The sequence below is a fragment of the Hemiscyllium ocellatum genome, chromosome 33, assembly GCF_020745735.1.
Source record: "Hemiscyllium ocellatum isolate sHemOce1 chromosome 33, sHemOce1.pat.X.cur, whole genome shotgun sequence".
In the NCBI taxonomy this organism is placed as follows: Eukaryota; Metazoa; Chordata; class Chondrichthyes; order Orectolobiformes; family Hemiscylliidae; genus Hemiscyllium; species Hemiscyllium ocellatum.
In genome coordinates, this window is record NC_083433.1 from 20,802,071 (window position 1) to 20,820,143 (window position 18,073).

At 51.5% G+C, this 18,073-nt stretch overlaps 9 non-coding genes across 9 annotated transcripts; all 9 read right to left on the minus strand.

Moving 5' to 3' along the window:
• Positions 1-1,542: 1,542 nt before the first annotated feature.
• On the minus strand, positions 1,543-1,734 carry LOC132831606 (U2 spliceosomal RNA). Its single transcript, XR_009646566.1, has one exon. It is a non-coding gene; the product is annotated as a U2 spliceosomal RNA (small nuclear RNA).
• A 1,799-nt stretch (positions 1,735-3,533) lies between these two features.
• LOC132831607 (U2 spliceosomal RNA) lies at positions 3,534-3,725 on the minus strand. Its single transcript, XR_009646567.1, has one exon. It is a non-coding gene; the product is annotated as a U2 spliceosomal RNA (small nuclear RNA).
• Positions 3,726-5,522: 1,797 nt separating this feature from the next.
• On the minus strand, positions 5,523-5,714 carry LOC132831608 (U2 spliceosomal RNA). Its single transcript, XR_009646568.1, has one exon. It is a non-coding gene; the product is annotated as a U2 spliceosomal RNA (small nuclear RNA).
• A 1,798-nt stretch (positions 5,715-7,512) lies between these two features.
• LOC132831609 (U2 spliceosomal RNA) lies at positions 7,513-7,704 on the minus strand. The gene has a single exon (XR_009646569.1). It is a non-coding gene; the product is annotated as a U2 spliceosomal RNA (small nuclear RNA).
• A 1,797-nt stretch (positions 7,705-9,501) lies between these two features.
• On the minus strand, positions 9,502-9,693 carry LOC132831610 (U2 spliceosomal RNA). Its single transcript, XR_009646570.1, has one exon. It is a non-coding gene; the product is annotated as a U2 spliceosomal RNA (small nuclear RNA).
• A 1,799-nt stretch (positions 9,694-11,492) lies between these two features.
• Positions 11,493-11,684, minus strand: LOC132831611 (U2 spliceosomal RNA). The gene has a single exon (XR_009646571.1). It is a non-coding gene; the product is annotated as a U2 spliceosomal RNA (small nuclear RNA).
• A 1,790-nt stretch (positions 11,685-13,474) lies between these two features.
• LOC132831911 (U2 spliceosomal RNA) lies at positions 13,475-13,665 on the minus strand. Its single transcript, XR_009646861.1, has one exon. It is a non-coding gene; the product is annotated as a U2 spliceosomal RNA (small nuclear RNA).
• Positions 13,666-15,457: 1,792 nt separating this feature from the next.
• LOC132831864 (U2 spliceosomal RNA) lies at positions 15,458-15,649 on the minus strand. The gene has a single exon (XR_009646814.1). It is a non-coding gene; the product is annotated as a U2 spliceosomal RNA (small nuclear RNA).
• A 1,794-nt stretch (positions 15,650-17,443) lies between these two features.
• Positions 17,444-17,634, minus strand: LOC132831886 (U2 spliceosomal RNA). The gene has a single exon (XR_009646836.1). It is a non-coding gene; the product is annotated as a U2 spliceosomal RNA (small nuclear RNA).
• Positions 17,635-18,073: the final 439 nt, after the last annotated feature.

Below are 18,073 nucleotides of genomic sequence, written 5' to 3' on the forward strand. Positions count from 1 at the left end.
AGAGGTTTCTCCCGGTGATCGGGGACAGCGGCGGCGGCAGGGTCATTCATTCCCCCGGCATCTACAAGATTCACCAGAATTCCTCAGGCAGCACCTTGCAAACCCATGGCCAACGCAGCCTCGAAGGATGACGGCAGCAGATCCACGGGAACACCACCATTCGCAAGTTCTCCCCCCCGCCGAGGCACTCGCTGTCCTGAATTGCAAATATGTCCTTGTTCCTCCGGTGTTACCGGGTCAAAATCGGGAATCCCCGCCCAAACAGCATCGCGGGGCTACCGACAGCACTTGGACTGCAGCGGTTCGAGAGAGCAGCTCACCACCAGGCTGATCTCGGCATGGGCGAGAAATGTTGGCCTTGACGGAAAGATCCTATTCATTGCCTCCCCTTGTGTTGGTGTAGCTTGCCCATAAATGCCAATCATCGTTTCCCTCACGTACAGGATTCGCTCCTCGGCATTCCGCATCAATCCGAAAAGTTGCGAAAAGCGAATTACGTCCGTGCACCCTTTCTTTATCGTCCACTTTCAATATCCTCTCTACTTGTATCCGACTCTCTGTGGAGAATGGGGAGGGAGCTGATCTCCCCGTGTAAACATGTCACGCTGCAAGCGCGCCTCATCACCACCAGCAGCTCGATTCGACATCTCCGTTCACATTGCTGCAGATCGCTGACAACATTATAATCCGACCCAGTTGACAAACTGACAACTGTTTCGCTACTTGCACCGCAAATGATGACAAATCGTTCCAAATCGTACGGGTGGCACAGTGGATCAGTGGTTAGTACGGCTGCCTGGTGGCACCAGGGAGCTGAAGCCAGTTCCAGCCTTGGGCGATCGTCTGCGTGAATAATCTTTACGTACAGACGTAGCTACTAAAGCAGGTCGCTTCCGTACAGTAGTTTGCGAAGAAACAAACAGAGATGGGGGTTTCACTCTATTCAGGAAACAGACTAAAGACATTTCTTCCTTGTTCAAGAAAATATTAGGATAAATTTGTTGCCTCGGGGGTGGGGGGGGAGGCGGGGGGGTTGGGAAGGGGCTGTGGGGGCTGATCTGATAGCCATTTGACATTGGCTGAGTCATGGGATCCCACAACCTGATTTGACTGTGTTAAAAATCCCACAACACCAGGTTTCAGCCCAACGGGGTTCTTTGAAATTACAGCAGTCACCCCACCCCCCGCCACCGCCGTACCATCGGTGGGATACGTTCCAAGAACGACCGCAGAAGCCCAAAACGGCAGACAAGGGCAAATCCATTCATTCAAATTGGCAAGTTACCTTCCTGGCAGGCCCCTGGTTCCAGAATGTTCCCTGTAGCACGTTGGGGTTACCCCTGTCCTGGCTTTCAGCGTGCTGCACCTTCATCAGGTAACTGCAGAGCAGGTTCATAAGACAGAAAACCCGTAACAAAAGACGATAGTTTCCTGCAACTGAAAAGACAATAGATGCAACAATCACTGACTGCCATCAACACGGCAAACTAGCAAAGGCAAGAGATTCACATTGCATTCACCTGCTTTTGAACTTGGGTAAGCGTTGGGTGCACCATTCCTGGAAACACTGCAATACCAGGCTGATACATGGAGAGGACAGAGCAAGCCCTTAAGCCATCTCCCTGCTCCAAAAATCCATTTAATACAAACACTCCCACCTTCGGGAGATATCAGCGATTAAACTGATAAGAACAGAAACTACACATATTCCAAGCCAAAAGGCCGAGAAGCGATAGCACATTAATACTCCAACGGTGGAGGTCATATTTGCCGACTATCCTTTCCATCAGTTTGATGATATTCAAAGTTCCTTTATTCCCTTACCGTCTACCTTCCTTCCAAGATATCCAACCAGACCGGAAGATCACTCTGCAGCAGTCGCTGTGCTTTCCCCGTGCTTTTCTGTCCATCTGTTACGTAGCCGCGTAGGTCGCGCTGACGACCAATCAGATGGCACGGGCCGGAGCCACCGCACGTCAGGTCGACTGCAGAGAGGTTTCTCCCGGTGATCGGGGACAGCGGCGGCGGCAGGGTCATTCATTCCCCCGGCATCTACAAGATTCACCAGAATTCCTCAGGCAGCACCTTGCAAACCCATGGCCAACGCAGCCTCGAAGGATGACGGCAGCAGATCCACGGGAACACCACCATTCGCAAGTTCTCCCCCCCGCCGAGGCACTCGCTGTCCTGAATTGCAAATATGTCCTTGTTCCTCCGGTGTTACCGGGTCAAAATCGGGAATCCCCGCCCAAACAGCATCGCGGGGCTACCGACAGCACTTGGACTGCAGCGGTTCGAGAGAGCAGCTCACCACCAGGCTGATCTCGGCATGGGCGAGAAATGTTGGCCTTGACGGAAAGATCCTATTCATTGCCTCCCCTTGTGTTGGTGTAGCTTGCCCATAAATGCCAATCATCGTTTCCCTCACGTACAGGATTCGCTCCTCGGCATTCCGCATCAATCCGAAAAGTTGCGAAAAGCGAATTACGTCCGTGCACCCTTTCTTTATCGTCCACTTTCAATATCCTCTCTACTTGTATCCGACTCTCTGTGGAGAATGGGGAGGGAGCTGATCTCCCCGTGTAAACATGTCACGCTGCAAGCGCGCCTCATCACCACCAGCAGCTCGATTCGACATCTCCGTTCACATTGCTGCAGATCGCTGACAACATTATAATCCGACCCAGTTGACAAACTGACAACTGTTTCGCTACTTGCACCGCAAATGATGACAAATCGTTCCAAATCGTACGGGTGGCACAGTGGATCAGTGGTTAGTACGGCTGCCTGGTGGCACCAGGGAGCTGAAGCCAGTTCCAGCCTTGGGCGATCGTCTGCGTGAATAATCTTTACGTACAGACGTAGCTACTAAAGCAGGTCGCTTCCGTACAGTAGTTTGCGAAGAAACAAACAGAGATGGGGGTTTCACTCTATTCAGGAAACAGACTAAAGACATTTCTTCCTTGTTCAAGAAAATATTAGGATAAATTTGTTGCCTCGGGGGTGGGGGGGGAGGCGGGGGGGTTGGGAAGGGGCTGTGGGGGCTGATCTGATAGCCATTTGACATTGGCTGAGTCATGGGATCCCACAACCTGATTTGACTGTGTTAAAAATCCCACAACACCAGGTTTCAGCCCAACGGGGTTCTTTGAAATTACAGCAGTCACCCCACCCCCCGCCACCGCCGTACCATCGGTGGGATACGTTCCAAGAACGACCGCAGAAGCCCAAAACGGCAGACAAGGGCAAATCCATTCATTCAAATTGGCAAGTTACCTTCCTGGCAGGCCCCTGGTTCCAGAATGTTCCCTGTAGCACGTTGGGGTTACCCCTGTCCTGGCTTTCAGCGTGCTGCACCTTCATCAGGTAACTGCAGAGCAGGTTCATAAGACAGAAAACCCGTAACAAAAGACGATAGTTTCCTGCAACTGAAAAGACAATAGATGCAACAATCACTGACTGCCATCAACACGGCAAACTAGCAAAGGCAAGAGATTCACATTGCATTCACCTGCTTTTGAACTTGGGTAAGCGTTGGGTGCACCATTCCTGGAAACACTGCAATACCAGGCTGATACATGGAGAGGACAGAGCAAGCCCTTAAGCCATCTCCCTGCTCCAAAAATCCATTTAATACAAACACTCCCACCTTCGGGAGATATCAGCGATTAAACTGATAAGAACAGAAACTACACATATTCCAAGCCAAAAGGCCGAGAAGCGATAGCACATTAATACTCCAACGGTGGAGGTCATATTTGCCGACTATCCTTTCCATCAGTTTGATGATATTCAAAGTTCCTTTATTCCCTTACCGTCTACCTTCCTTCCAAGATATCCAACCAGACCGGAAGATCACTCTGCAGCAGTCGCTGTGCTTTCCCCGTGCTTTTCTGTCCATCTGTTACGTAGCCGCGTAGGTCGCGCTGACGACCAATCAGATGGCACGGGCCGGAGCCACCGCACGTCAGGTCGACTGCAGAGAGGTTTCTCCCGGTGATCGGGGACAGCGGCGGCGGCAGGGTCATTCATTCCCCCGGCATCTACAAGATTCACCAGAATTCCTCAGGCAGCACCTTGCAAACCCATGGCCAACGCAGCCTCGAAGGATGACGGCAGCAGATCCACGGGAACACCACCATTCGCAAGTTCTCCCCCCCGCCGAGGCACTCGCTGTCCTGAATTGCAAATATGTCCTTGTTCCTCCGGTGTTACCGGGTCAAAATCGGGAATCCCCGCCCAAACAGCATCGCGGGGCTACCGACAGCACTTGGACTGCAGCGGTTCGAGAGAGCAGCTCACCACCAGGCTGATCTCGGCATGGGCGAGAAATGTTGGCCTTGACGGAAAGATCCTATTCATTGCCTCCCCTTGTGTTGGTGTAGCTTGCCCATAAATGCCAATCATCGTTTCCCTCACGTACAGGATTCGCTCCTCGGCATTCCGCATCAATCCGAAAAGTTGCGAAAAGCGAATTACGTCCGTGCACCCTTTCTTTATCGTCCACTTTCAATATCCTCTCTACTTGTATCCGACTCTCTGTGGAGAATGGGGAGGGAGCTGATCTCCCCGTGTAAACATGTCACGCTGCAAGCGCGCCTCATCACCACCAGCAGCTCGATTCGACATCTCCGTTCACATTGCTGCAGATCGCTGACAACATTATAATCCGACCCAGTTGACAAACTGACAACTGTTTCGCTACTTGCACCGCAAATGATGACAAATCGTTCCAAATCGTACGGGTGGCACAGTGGATCAGTGGTTAGTACGGCTGCCTGGTGGCACCAGGGAGCTGAAGCCAGTTCCAGCCTTGGGCGATCGTCTGCGTGAATAATCTTTACGTACAGACGTAGCTACTAAAGCAGGTCGCTTCCGTACAGTAGTTTGCGAAGAAACAAACAGAGATGGGGGTTTCACTCTATTCAGGAAACAGACTAAAGACATTTCTTCCTTGTTCAAGAAAATATTAGGATAAATTTGTTGCCTCGGGGGTGGGGGGGGGGCGGGGGGTTGGGAAGGGGCTGTGGGGGCTGATCTGATAGCCATTTGACATTGGCTGAGTCATGGGATCCCACAACCTGATTTGACTGTGTTAAAAATCCCACAACACCAGGTTTCAGCCCAACGGGGTTCTTTGAAATTACAGCAGTCACCCCACCCCCCGCCACCGCCGTACCATCGGTGGGATACGTTCCAAGAACGACCGCAGAAGCCCAAAACGGCAGACAAGGGCAAATCCATTCATTCAAATTGGCAAGTTACCTTCCTGGCAGGCCCCTGGTTCCAGAATGTTCCCTGTAGCACGTTGGGGTTACCCCTGTCCTGGCTTTCAGCGTGCTGCACCTTCATCAGGTAACTGCAGAGCAGGTTCATAAGACAGAAAACCCGTAACAAAAGACGATAGTTTCCTGCAACTGAAAAGACAATAGATGCAACAATCACTGACTGCCATCAACACGGCAAACTAGCAAAGGCAAGAGATTCACATTGCATTCACCTGCTTTTGAACTTGGGTAAGCGTTGGGTGCACCATTCCTGGAAACACTGCAATACCAGGCTGATACATGGAGAGGACAGAGCAAGCCCTTAAGCCATCTCCCTGCTCCAAAAATCCATTTAATACAAACACTCCCACCTTCGGGAGATATCAGCGATTAAACTGATAAGAACAGAAACTACACATATTCCAAGCCAAAAGGCCGAGAAGCGATAGCACATTAATACTCCAACGGTGGAGGTCATATTTGCCGACTATCCTTTCCATCAGTTTGATGATATTCAAAGTTCCTTTATTCCCTTACCGTCTACCTTCCTTCCAAGATATCCAACCAGACCGGAAGATCACTCTGCAGCAGTCGCTGTGCTTTCCCCGTGCTTTTCTGTCCATCTGTTACGTAGCCGCGTAGGTCGCGCTGACGACCAATCAGATGGCACGGGCCGGAGCCACCGCACGTCAGGTCGACTGCAGAGAGGTTTCTCCCGGTGATCGGGGACAGCGGCGGCGGCAGGGTCATTCATTCCCCCGGCATCTACAAGATTCACCAGAATTCCTCAGGCAGCACCTTGCAAACCCATGGCCAACGCAGCCTCGAAGGATGACGGCAGCAGATCCACGGGAACACCACCATTCGCAAGTTCTCCCCCCCGCCGAGGCACTCGCTGTCCTGAATTGCAAATATGTCCTTGTTCCTCCGGTGTTACCGGGTCAAAATCGGGAATCCCCGCCCAAACAGCATCGCGGGGCTACCGACAGCACTTGGACTGCAGCGGTTCGAGAGAGCAGCTCACCACCAGGCTGATCTCGGCATGGGCGAGAAATGTTGGCCTTGACGGAAAGATCCTATTCATTGCCTCCCCTTGTGTTGGTGTAGCTTGCCCATAAATGCCAATCATCGTTTCCCTCACGTACAGGATTCGCTCCTCGGCATTCCGCATCAATCCGAAAAGTTGCGAAAAGCGAATTACGTCCGTGCACCCTTTCTTTATCGTCCACTTTCAATATCCTCTCTACTTGTATCCGACTCTCTGTGGAGAATGGGGAGGGAGCTGATCTCCCCGTGTAAACATGTCACGCTGCAAGCGCGCCTCATCACCACCAGCAGCTCGATTCGACATCTCCGTTCACATTGCTGCAGATCGCTGACAACATTATAATCCGACCCAGTTGACAAACTGACAACTGTTTCGCTACTTGCACCGCAAATGATGACAAATCGTTCCAAATCGTACGGGTGGCACAGTGGATCAGTGGTTAGTACGGCTGCCTGGTGGCACCAGGGAGCTGAAGCCAGTTCCAGCCTTGGGCGATCGTCTGCGTGAATAATCTTTACGTACAGACGTAGCTACTAAAGCAGGTCGCTTCCGTACAGTAGTTTGCGAAGAAACAAACAGAGATGGGGGTTTCACTCTATTCAGGAAACAGACTAAAGACATTTCTTCCTTGTTCAAGAAAATATTAGGATAAATTTGTTGCCTCGGGGTGGGGGGGGAGGCGGGGGGGTTGGGAAGGGGCTGTGGGGGCTGATCTGATAGCCATTTGACATTGGCTGAGTCATGGGATCCCACAACCTGATTTGACTGTGTTAAAAATCCCACAACACCAGGTTTCAGCCCAACGGGGTTCTTTGAAATTACAGCAGTCACCCCACCCCCCGCCACCGCCGTACCATCGGTGGGATACGTTCCAAGAACGACCGCAGAAGCCCAAAACGGCAGACAAGGGCAAATCCATTCATTCAAATTGGCAAGTTACCTTCCTGGCAGGCCCCTGGTTCCAGAATGTTCCCTGTAGCACGTTGGGGTTACCCCTGTCCTGGCTTTCAGCGTGCTGCACCTTCATCAGGTAACTGCAGAGCAGGTTCATAAGACAGAAAACCCGTAACAAAAGACGATAGTTTCCTGCAACTGAAAAGACAATAGATGCAACAATCACTGACTGCCATCAACACGGCAAACTAGCAAAGGCAAGAGATTCACATTGCATTCACCTGCTTTTGAACTTGGGTAAGCGTTGGGTGCACCATTCCTGGAAACACTGCAATACCAGGCTGATACATGGAGAGGACAGAGCAAGCCCTTAAGCCATCTCCCTGCTCCAAAAATCCATTTAATACAAACACTCCCACCTTCGGGAGATATCAGCGATTAAACTGATAAGAACAGAAACTACACATATTCCAAGCCAAAAGGCCGAGAAGCGATAGCACATTAATACTCCAACGGTGGAGGTCATATTTGCCGACTATCCTTTCCATCAGTTTGATGATATTCAAAGTTCCTTTATTCCCTTACCGTCTACCTTCCTTCCAAGATATCCAACCAGACCGGAAGATCACTCTGCAGCAGTCGCTGTGCTTTCCCCGTGCTTTTCTGTCCATCTGTTACGTAGCCGCGTAGGTCGCGCTGACGACCAATCAGATGGCACGGGCCGGAGCCACCGCACGTCAGGTCGACTGCAGAGAGGTTTCTCCCGGTGATCGGGGACAGCGGCGGCGGCAGGGTCATTCATTCCCCCGGCATCTACAAGATTCACCAGAATTCCTCAGGCAGCACCTTGCAAACCCATGGCCAACGCAGCCTCGAAGGATGACGGCAGCAGATCCACGGGAACACCACCATTCGCAAGTTCTCCCCCCGCCGAGGCACTCGCTGTCCTGAATTGCAAATATGTCCTTGTTCCTCCGGTGTTACCGGGTCAAAATCGGGAATCCCCGCCCAAACAGCATCGCGGGGCTACCGACAGCACTTGGACTGCAGCGGTTCGAGAGAGCAGCTCACCACCAGGCTGATCTCGGCATGGGCGAGAAATGTTGGCCTTGACGGAAAGATCCTATTCATTGCCTCCCCTTGTGTTGGTGTAGCTTGCCCATAAATGCCAATCATCGTTTCCCTCACGTACAGGATTCGCTCCTCGGCATTCCGCATCAATCCGAAAAGTTGCGAAAAGCGAATTACGTCCGTGCACCCTTTCTTTATCGTCCACTTTCAATATCCTCTCTACTTGTATCCGACTCTCTGTGGAGAATGGGGAGGGAGCTGATCTCCCCGTGTAAACATGTCACGCTGCAAGCGCGCCTCATCACCACCAGCAGCTCGATTCGACATCTCCGTTCACATTGCTGCAGATCGCTGACAACATTATAATCCGACCCAGTTGACAAACTGACAACTGTTTCGCTACTTGCACCGCAAATGATGACAAATCGTTCCAAATCGTACGGGTGGCACAGTGGATCAGTGGTTAGTACGGCTGCCTGGTGGCACCAGGGAGCTGAAGCCAGTTCCAGCCTTGGGCGATCGTCTGCGTGAATAATCTTTACGTACAGACGTAGCTACTAAAGCAGGTCGCTTCCGTACAGTAGTTTGCGAAGAAACAAACAGAGATGGGGGTTTCACTCTATTCAGGAAACAGACTAAAGACATTTCTTCCTTGTTCAAGAAAATATTAGGATAAATTTGTTGCCTCGGGGGTGGGGGGGGAGGCGGGGGGTTGGGAAGGGGCTGTGGGGGCTGATCTGATAGCCATTTGACATTGGCTGAGTCATGGGATCCCACAACCTGATTTGACTGTGTTAAAAATCCCACAACACCAGGTTTCAGCCCAACGGGGTTCTTTGAAATTACAGCAGTCACCCCACCCCCCGCCACCGCCGTACCATCGGTGGGATACGTTCCAAGAACGACCGCAGAAGCCCAAAACGGCAGACAAGGGCAAATCCATTCATTCAAATTGGCAAGTTACCTTCCTGGCAGGCCCCTGGTTCCAGAATGTTCCCTGTAGCACGTTGGGGTTACCCCTGTCCTGGCTTTCAGCGTGCTGCACCTTCATCAGGTAACTGCAGAGCAGGTTCATAAGACAGAAAACCCGTAACAAAAGACGATAGTTTCCTGCAACTGAAAAGACAATAGATGCAACAATCACTGACTGCCATCAACACGGCAAACTAGCAAAGGCAAGAGATTCACATTGCATTCACCTGCTTTTGAACTTGGGTAAGCGTTGGGTGCACCATTCCTGGAAACACTGCAATACCAGGCTGATACATGGAGAGGACAGAGCAAGCCCTTAAGCCATCTCCCTGCTCCAAAAATCCATTTAATACAAACACTCCCACCTTCGGGAGATATCAGCGATTAAACTGATAAGAACAGAAACTACACATATTCCAAGCCAAAAGGCCGAGAAGCGATAGCACATTAATACTCCAACGGTGGAGGTCATATTTGCCGACTATCCTTTCCATCAGTTTGATGATATTCAAAGTTCCTTTATTCCCTTACCGTCTACCTTCCTTCCAAGATATCCAACCAGACCGGAAGATCACTCTGCAGCAGTCGCTGTGCTTTCCCCGTGCTTTTCTGTCCATCTGTTACGTAGCCGCGTAGGTCGCGCTGACGACCAATCAGATGGCACGGGCCGGAGCCACCGCACGTCAGGTCGACTGCAGAGAGGTTTCTCCCGGTGATCGGGGACAGCGGCGGCGGCAGGGTCATTCATTCCCCCGGCATCTACAAGATTCACCAGAATTCCTCAGGCAGCACCTTGCAAACCCATGGCCAACGCAGCCTCGAAGGATGACGGCAGCAGATCCACGGGAACACCACCATTCGCAAGTTCTCCCCCCCGCCGAGGCACTCGCTGTCCTGAATTGCAAATATGTCCTTGTTCCTCCGGTGTTACCGGGTCAAAATCGGGAATCCCCGCCCAAACAGCATCGCGGGGCTACCGACAGCACTTGGACTGCAGCGGTTCGAGAGAGCAGCTCACCACCAGGCTGATCTCGGCATGGGCGAGAAATGTTGGCCTTGACGGAAAGATCCTATTCATTGCCTCCCCTTGTGTTGGTGTAGCTTGCCCATAAATGCCAATCATCGTTTCCCTCACGTACAGGATTCGCTCCTCGGCATTCCGCATCAATCCGAAAAGTTGCGAAAAGCGAATTACGTCCGTGCACCCTTTCTTTATCGTCCACTTTCAATATCCTCTCTACTTGTATCCGACTCTCTGTGGAGAATGGGGAGGGAGCTGATCTCCCCGTGTAAACATGTCACGCTGCAAGCGCGCCTCATCACCACCAGCAGCTCGATTCGACATCTCCGTTCACATTGCTGCAGATCGCTGACAACATTATAATCCGACCCAGTTGACAAACTGACAACTGTTTCGCTACTTGCACCGCAAATGATGACAAATCGTTCCAAATCGTACGGGTGGCACAGTGGATCAGTGGTTAGTACGGCTGCCTGGTGGCACCAGGGAGCTGAAGCCAGTTCCAGCCTTGGGCGATCGTCTGCGTGAATAATCTTTACGTACAGACGTAGCTACTAAAGCAGGTCGCTTCCGTACAGTAGTTTGCGAAGAAACAAACAGAGATGGGGGTTTCACTCTATTCAGGAAACAGACTAAAGACATTTCTTCCTTGTTCAAGAAAATATTAGGATAAATTTGTTGCCTCGGGGGTGGGGGGGGAGGCGGGGGGGTTGGGAAGGGGCTGTGGGGGCTGATCTGATAGCCATTTGACATTGGCTGAGTCATGGGATCCCACAACCTGATTTGACTGTGTTAAAAATCCCACAACACCAGGTTTCAGCCCAACGGGGTTCTTTGAAATTACAGCAGTCACCCCACCCCCCGCCACCGCCGTACCATCGGTGGGATACGTTCCAAGAACGACCGCAGAAGCCCAAAACGGCAGACAAGGGCAAATCCATTCATTCAAATTGGCAAGTTACCTTCCTGGCAGGCCCCTGGTTCCAGAATGTTCCCTGTAGCACGTTGGGGTTACCCCTGTCCTGGCTTTCAGCGTGCTGCACCTTCATCAGGTAACTGCAGAGCAGGTTCATAAGACAGAAAACCCGTAACAAAAGACGATAGTTTCCTGCAACTGAAAAGACAATAGATGCAACAATCACTGACTGCCATCAACACGGCAAACTAGCAAAGGCAAGAGATTCACATTGCATTCACCTGCTTTTGAACTTGGGTAAGCGTTGGGTGCACCATTCCTGGAAACACTGCAATACCAGGCTGATACATGGAGAGGACAGAGCAAGCCCTTAAGCCATCTCCCTGCTCCAAAAATCCATTTAATACAAACACTCCCACCTTCGGGAGATATCAGCGATTAAACTGATAAGAACAGAAACTACACATATTCCAAGCCAAAAGGCCGAGAAGCGATAGCACATTAATACTCCAACGGTGGAGGTCATATTTGCCGACTATCCTTTCCATCAGTTTGATGATATTCAAAGTTCCTTTATTCCCTTACCGTCTACCTTCCTTCCAAGATATCCAACCAGACCGGAAGATCACTCTGCAGCAGTCGCTGTGCTTTCCCCGTGCTTTTCTGTCCATCGTTACGTAGCCGCGTAGGTCGCGCTGACGACCAATCAGATGGCACGGGCCGGAGCCACGCACGTCAGGTCGACTGCAGAGAGGTTTCTCCCGGTGATCGGGGACAGCGGCGGCGGCAGGGTCATTCATTCCCCGGCATCTACAAGATTCACCAGAATTCCTCAGGCAGCACCTTGCAAACCCATGGCCAACGCAGCCTCGAAGGATGACGGCAGCAGATCCACGGGAACACCACCATTCGCAAGTTCTCCCCCCGCCGAGGCACTCGCTGTCCTGAATTGCAATATGTCCTTGTTCCTCCGGTGTTACCGGGTCAAAATCGGGAATCCCCGCCCAAACAGCATCGCGGGGCTACCGACAGCACTTGGACTGCAGCGGTTCGAGAGAGCAGCTCACCACCAGGCTGATCTCGGCATGGCGAGAAATGTTGGCCTTGACGGAAAGATCCTATTCATTGCCTCCCCTTGTGTTGGTGTAGCTTGCCCATAAATGCCAATCATCGTTTCCCTCACGTACAGGATTCGCTCCTCGGCATTCCGCATCAATCCGAAAAGTTGCGAAAAGCGAATTACGTCCGTGCACCCTTTCTTTATCGTCCACTTTCAATATCCTCTCTACTTGTATCCGACTCTCTGTGGAGAATGGGGAGGGAGCTGATCTCCCCGTGTAAACATGTCACGCTGCAAGCGCGCCTCATCACCACCAGCAGCTCGATTCGACATCTCCGTTCACATTGCTGCAGATCGCTGACAACATTATAATCCGACCCAGTGACAAACTGACAACTGTTTCGCTACTTGCACCGCAAATGATGACAAATCGTTCCAAATCGTACGGGTGGCACAGTGGATCAGTGGTTAGTACGGCTGCCTGGTGGCACCAGGGAGCTGAAGCCAGTTCCAGCCTTGGGCGATCGTCTGCGTGAATAATCTTTACGTACAGACGTAGCTACTAAAGCAGGTCGCTTCCGTACAGTAGTTTGCGAAGAAACAAACAGAGATGGGGGTTTCACTCTATTCAGGAAACAGACTAAAGACATTTCTTCCTTGTTCAAGAAAATATTAGGATAAATTTGTTGCCTCGGGGGTGGGGGGGGAGGCGGGGGGGTTGGGAAGGGGCTGTGGGGGCTGATCTGATAGCCATTTGACATTGGCTGAGTCATGGGATCCCACAACCTGATTTGACTGTGTTAAAAATCCCACAACACCAGGTTTCAGCCCAACGGGGTTCTTTGAAATTACAGCAGTCACCCCACCCCCCGCCACCGCCGTACCATCGGTGGGATACGTTCCAAGAACGACCGCAGAAGCCCAAAACGGCAGACAAGGGCAAATCCATTCATTCAAATTGGCAAGTTACCTTCCTGCAGGCCCCTGGTTCCAGAATGTTCCCTGTAGCACGTTGGGTTACCCCTGTCCTGGCTTTCAGCGTGCTGCACCTTCATCAGGTAACTGCAGAGCAGGTTCATAAGACAGAAAACCCGTAACAAAAGACGATAGTTTCCTGCAACTGAAAAGACAATAGATGCAACAATCACTGACTGCCATCAACACGGCAAACTAGCAAAGGCAAGAGATTCACATTGCATTCACCTGCTTTTGAACTTGGGTAAGCGTTGGGTGCACCATTCTGGAAACACTGCAATACCAGGCTGATACATGGAGAGGACAGAGCAAGCCCTTAAGCCATCTCCCTGCTCCAAAAATCCATTTAATACAAACACTCCCACCTTCGGGAGATATCAGCGATTAAACTGATAAGAACAGAAACTACACATATTCCAAGCCAAAAGGCCGAGAAGCGATAGCACATTAATACTCCAACGGTGGAGGTCATATTTGCCGACTATCCTTTCCATCAGTTTGATGATATTCAAAGTTCCTTTATTCCCTTACCGTCTACCTTCCTTCCAAGATATCCAACCAGACCGGAAGATCACTCTGCAGCAGTCGCTGTGCTTTCCCCGTGCTTTTCTGTCCATCTGTTACGTAGCCGCGTAGGTCGCGCTGACGACCAATCAGATGGCACGGGCCGGAGCCACCGCACGTCAGGTCGACTGCAGAGAGGTTTCTCCCGGTGATCGGGGACAGCGGCGGCGGCAGGGTCATTCATTCCCCCGGCATCTACAAGATTCACCAGAATTCCTCAGCAGCACCTTGCAAACCCATGGCCAACGCAGCCTCGAAGGATGACGGCAGCAGATCCACGGGAACACCACCATTCGCAAGTTCTCCCCCCGCCGAGGCACTCGCTGTCCTGAATTGCAAATATGTCCTTGTTCCTCCGGTGTTACCGGGTCAAAATCGGGAATCCCCGCCCAAACAGCATCGCGGGGCTACCGACAGCACTTGGACTGCAGCGGTTCGAGAGAGCAGCTCACCACCAGGCTGATCTCGGCATGGGCGAGAAATGTTGGCCTTGACGGAAAGATCCTATTCATTGCCTCCCCTTGTGTTGGTGTAGCTTGCCCATAAATGCCAATCATCGTTTCCCTCACGTACAGGATTCGCTCCTCGGCATTCCGCATCAATCCGAAAAGTTGCGAAAAGCGAATTACGTCCGTGCACCCTTTCTTTATCGTCCACTTTCAATATCCTCTCTACTTGTATCCGACTCTCTGTGGAGAATGGGGAGGGAGCTGATCTCCCGTGTAAACATGTCACGCTGCAAGCGCGCCTCATCACCACCAGCAGCTCGATTCGACATCTCCGTTCACATTGCTGCAGATCGCTGACAACATTATAATCCGACCCAGTTGACAAACTGACAACTGTTTCGCTACTTGCACCGCAAATGATGACAAATCGTTCCAAATCGTACGGGTGGCACAGTGGATCAGTGGTTAGTACGGCTGCCTGGTGGCACCAGGGAGCTGAAGCCAGTTCCAGCCTTGGGCGATCGTCTGCGTGAATAATCTTTACGTACAGACGTAGCTACTAAAGCAGGTCGCTTCCGTACAGTAGTTTGCGAAGAAACAAACAGAGATGGGGGTTTCACTCTATTCAGGAAACAGACTAAAGACATTTCTTCCTTGTTCAAGAAAATATTAGGATAAATTTGTTGCCTCGGGGTGGGGGGGGAGGCGGGGGGGTTGGGAAGGGGCTGTGGGGGCTGATCTGATAGCCATTTGACATGGCTGAGTCATGGGATCCCACAACCTGATTTGACTGTGTTAAAAATCCCACAACACCAGGTTTCAGCCCAACGGGGTTCTTTGAAATTACAGCAGTCACCCCACCCCCCGCCACCGCCGTACCATCGGTGGATACGTTCCAAGAACGACCGCAGAAGCCCAAAACGGCAGACAAGGGCAAATCCATTCATTCAAATTGGCAAGTTACCTTCCTGGCAGGCCCCTGGTTCCAGAATGTTCCCTGTAGCACGTTGGGGTTACCCCTGTCCTGGCTTTCAGCGTGCTGCACCTTCATCAGGTAACTGCAGAGCAGGTTCATAAGACAGAAAACCCGTAACAAAAGACGATAGTTTCCTGCAACTGAAAAGACAATAGATGCAACAATCACTGACTGCCATCACACGGCAAACTAGCAAAGGCAAGAGATTCACATTGCATTCACCTGCTTTTGAACTTGGGTAAGCGTTGGGTGCACCATTCCTGGAAACACTGCAATACCAGGCTGATACATGGAGAGGACAGAGCAAGCCCTTAAGCCATCTCCCTGCTCCAAAAATCCATTTAATACAAACACTCCCACCTTCGGGAGATATCAGCGATTAAACTGATAAGAACAGAAACTACACATAGTCCAAGCCAAAAGGCCGAGAAGCGATAGCACATTAATACTCCAACGGTGGAGGTCATATTTGCCGACTATCCTTTCCATCAGTTTGATGATATTCAAAGTTCCTTTATTCCCTTACCGTCTACCTTCCTTCCAAGATATCCAACCAGACCGGAAGATCACTCTGCAGCAGTCGCTGTGCTTTCCCCGTGCTTTTCTGTCCATCTGTTACGTAGCCGCGTAGGTCGCGCTGACGACCAATCAGATGGCACGGGCCGGAGCCACCGCACGTCAGGTCGACTGCAGAGAGGTTTCTCCCGGTGATCGGGGACAGCGGCGGCGGCAGGGTCATTCATTCCCCCGGCATCTACAAGATTCACCAGAATTCCTCAGGCAGCACCTTGCAAACCCATGGCCAACGCAGCCTCGAAGGATGACGGCAGCAGATCCACGGGAACACCACCATTCGCAAGTTCTCCCCCCCGCCGAGGCACTCGCTGTCCTGAATTGCAAATATGTCCTTGTTCCTCCGGTGTTACCGGGTCAAAATCGGGAATCCCCGCCCAAACAGCATCGCGGGGCTACCGACAGCACTTGGACTGCAGCGGTTCGAGAGAGCAGCTCACCACCAGGCTGATCTCGGCATGGGCGAGAAATGTTGGCCTTGACGGAAAGATCCTATTCATTGCCTCCCCTTGTGTTGGTGTAGCTTGCCCATAAATGCCAATCATCGTTTCCCTCACGTACAGGATTCGCTCCTCGGCATTCCGCATCAATCCGAAAAGTTGCGAAAAGCGAATTACGTCCGTGCACCCTTTCTTTATCGTCCACTTTCAATATCCTCTCTACTTGTATCCGACTCTCTGTGGAGAATGGGGAGGGAGCTGATCTCCCCGTGTAAACATGTCACGCTGCAAGCGCGCCTCATCACCACCAGCAGCTCGATTCGACATCTCCGTTCACATTGCTGCAGATCGCTGACAACATTATAATCCGACCCAGTTGACAAACTGACAACTGTTTCGCTACTTGCACCGCAAATGATGACAAATCGTTCCAAATCGTACGGGTGGCACAGTGGATCAGTGGTTAGTACGGCTGCCTGGTGGCACCAGGAGCTGAAGCCAGTTCCAGCCTTGGGCGATCGTCTGCGTGAATAATCTTTACGTACAGACGTAGCTACTAAAGCAGGTCGCTTCCGTACAGTAGTTTGCGAAGAAACAAACAGAGATGGGGGTTTCACTCTATTCAGGAAACAGACTAAAGACATTCTTCCTTGTTCAAGAAAATATTAGGATAAATTTGTTGCCTCGGGGGGGGGGGGGGGGCGGGGGGGTTGGGAAGGGGCTGTGGGGGCTGATCTGATAGCCATTTGACATTGCTGAGTCATGGGATCCCACAACCTGATTGGACTGTGTTAAAAATCCCACAACACCAGGTTTCAGCCCAACGGGGTTCTTTGAAATTACAGCAGTCACCCCACCCCCCCCACCGCCGTACCATCGGTGGGATACGTTCCAAGAACGACCGCAGAAGCCCAAAACGGCAGACAAGGGCAAATCCATTCATTCAAATTGGCAAGTTACCTTCCTGGCAGGCCCCTGGTTCCAGAATGTTCCCTGTAGCACGTTGGGGTTACCCCTGTCCTGGCTTTCAGCGTGCTGCACCTTCATCAGGTAACTGCAGAGCAGGTTCATAAGACAGAAAACCCGTAACAAAAGACGATAGTTTCCTGCAACTGAAAAGACAATAGATGCAACAATCACTGACTGCCATCAACACGGCAAACTAGCAAAGGCAAGAGATTCACATTGCATTCACCTGCTTTTGAACTTGGGTAAGCGTTGGGTGCACCATTCCTGGAAACACTGCAATACCAGGCTGATACATGGAGAGGACAGAGCAAGCCCTTAAGCCATCTCCCTGCTCCAAAAATCCATTTAATACAAACACTCCCACCTTCGGAGATATCAGCGATTAAACTGATAAGAACAGAAACTACACATATTCCAAGCCAAAAGGCCGAGAAGCGATAGCACATTAATACTCCAACGGTGGAGGTCATATTTGCCGACTATCCTTTCCATCAGTTTGATGATATTCAAAGTTCCTTTATTCCCTTACCGTCTACCTTCCTTCCAAGATATCCAACCAGACCGGAAGATCACTCTGCAGCAGTCGCTGTGCTTTCCCCGTGCTTTTCTGTCCATCTGTTACGTAGCCGCGTAGGTCGCGCTGACGACCAATCAGATGGCACGGGCCGGAGCCACCGCACGTCAGGTCGACTGCAGAGAGGTTTCTCCCGGTGATCGGGGACAGCGGCGGCGGCAGGGTCATTCATTCCCCCGGCATCTACAAGATTCACCAGAATTCCTCAGGCAGCACCTTGCAAACCCATGGCAACGCAGCCTCGAAGGATGACGGCAGCAGATCCACGGGAACACCACCATTCGCAAGTTCTCCCCCCCGCCGA